The following is a 2453-nucleotide window of genomic DNA, read 5'->3' on the forward strand; positions in this document are numbered from 1 at the left end:
TCTCTGATTAACACGAGGTTCTTCCTTACGCCACATGGATGTTCTATGTTACTTTCGTTGCTGTGGCAAAACATCATGGCCAGGACAACTTAAGGGAGAGTTTTTTTATGCTTACAGTTCCAGAGGGGTGAGTGCCCATCATGGTGGAGAAGCATGGTGGCAAGAGGCAGGCACAGTGAGGAGAGGGAAGCTGAGAAGCTGAGGGGCTCAAATTTTTAAATGCGAGCAGGATGCAGAGAGAGAGCAAATTGAAGGCAGGGAGGCTTTTTATGCTCAATATCCAGTCCCAGTGTCATGCTTTTATCTGTAAGCATGCACCTAACCTAACGCTTTCCAATGAGAGTCATTAACTCGGGACAACAGTTGGTGACTCTCAACAGCCTATGAGGGAGGCCTTATGCAAACCACTGTAAATGTGCTGTTTTTTTTGTTTTTTTTTTTTTTTTTTTTACTGTGTTTTCACCATCACAAATTACTATAAACTTAGTGGCTTACACAACACAAATGTTCATACAGTTCAATAGAGTTAGAAATCCAAGCCTGACCTTTCTTGATTAAAAAAGATGTTGCAACATCGTATTCCTTCCTACAGGCTCTGGGAGAGAATCTGTTTTCTCTGTTATTTATAACTTTTCTGAATAATTTAACATAGATGTAGGACTTAAGTTCATTTCCTCACTAGTCCTTAGCTCCCATATGCCTTGGTTCTTATAGATGGCTCCTTATACCTAAGAGCCTGCAATGGGAGCTAAATCCTTATGCTTCTGTCTCTCTCACCCATCTCTTTGCCTTCTTGCTTTTTTTTTAAACTCTTAGTGATTCATGTAATTAGATGTAGTGTCTCCAGTAGAATCCAGGACACTCTTCCCATTCAAGGTCCATAATAGTTTTAATCACAACTCTAAAGTCCCTTTGCCATAGGCTGCAGCTTTACTGTAAAAAGTCCCCAGTAGGTTAATGAGTTTGAACACTTGGCCTCCAGTTGGTGATACTGTTTGGGTGGATTATGGAACCTGTAGGAGGTAGATCCTTGCTGCAAGAAGTATATATCTCATTGGGGTAGGATTTGGGGTTTTATAGCCTGGCTCCTACTTTTGATATTCTCTGTTTCCTACGTACAGACAAAATGCAACAGACTGGCTAGACAGGTTCCTGCTACCATGCCATCTTCAATATGATAGAACTGTAAGTCAAAATAAAACCTTTCACCCCTAAGTTGCATTCTGTCATGGTATTCTATCAAAGCAGGAGAAAAGTAGTTTTAGATACTATGGTATTGGCATCCTTGAGGTTTAGCATAATAGACACTCTGCTAACTAAAAGACATCTCAGTCACTACCTAGACCAATAGAGAAGTTCAGTGTGAATCAGCAATAGAACCTGGCTCTGTGACACCTGTGTCTGTTCTCATTTTATTTATAACTTTGCAGTTATCATCACCATTTTAATTCAATGTTGTGCTTTCCAGAGAGTCAGTGGAATCATGGGACAAAGCACCTGTCTCTGACATCTTCATCTTCCTTTGTGTCCCAGATGATAACAATTTGACTAAAACCATTCAAATGAAGCCTTAGTGTGATTGCAGAACCAATTCTCCTTGGATGTAAGAACAAGAGACTTCATTCCACTTTTGTCTTTGAGGGTATCTAGTTGAATATTTTTCTAACACAATTTTAAAGAATAACCCAGTACCATCCTGTATCAGTTTTTCCTAAATTCCAGCCAATTTGGCCTCTCCTGAAAGCCTGACTGCTTTTCATTTGTGATATTCCTTCCAAGTTCAGGGAAAACCTGACTTTTTATCTCTTGATAAGAAGAGAGGGTGGGGCCAACTGTTTGTACTGGCCAGATAGCGAATCTGTATGAAAGGCAAGTGATAAGGAAAGATGGCCTGATGCCAGACGAGGGGAAGGACCTCTAAGACTAGCGGAAGGAAAGGGCCAAGCTTCCTGCTTTGACACGATATGGAATTCAAGCCATTCTAATTGGTGTTAGATGCAAGTAAAAAAGAAGAAATTAATACCAGAAGGAGACAAGAACAGAAAGTCCAAGGCCTGCTTTTAGGAAGCAGAAGAGATTGGATTTCTGATCTCTCTTCCTTTCTCAATGCTCCAAAGAAACTCAAGCTTCTTTTTTTTTCTACATAGAAACCCATGTTCCTCAAACTAAAGTGATTCAACAGAGTCACTTTGAAACATCATCTGGAAATACTTGTTACAAAAATACTATGATGTAGCTGCCTGGAGAGCCCCCATAATGGATATAAAATATTTAAGTGCTTATACATAGTAGCAGTGCCCATTACAACACCCTTGCCATTCATTGTCTTTTGGGTATGACATAACTTGTTACTTTCATGTAGATTCAACATGTAAAGGAGCATCCCGTGACCTCCCAGAGAGGTAATTAAGATAAAGTGTGTACTGCAGCAGGTAACAGAGTGAAGACGGCAT

This window comes from Arvicanthis niloticus, chromosome 14, assembly GCF_011762505.2.
Source record: "Arvicanthis niloticus isolate mArvNil1 chromosome 14, mArvNil1.pat.X, whole genome shotgun sequence".
NCBI classification, from domain to species: domain Eukaryota; kingdom Metazoa; phylum Chordata; class Mammalia; order Rodentia; family Muridae; genus Arvicanthis; species Arvicanthis niloticus.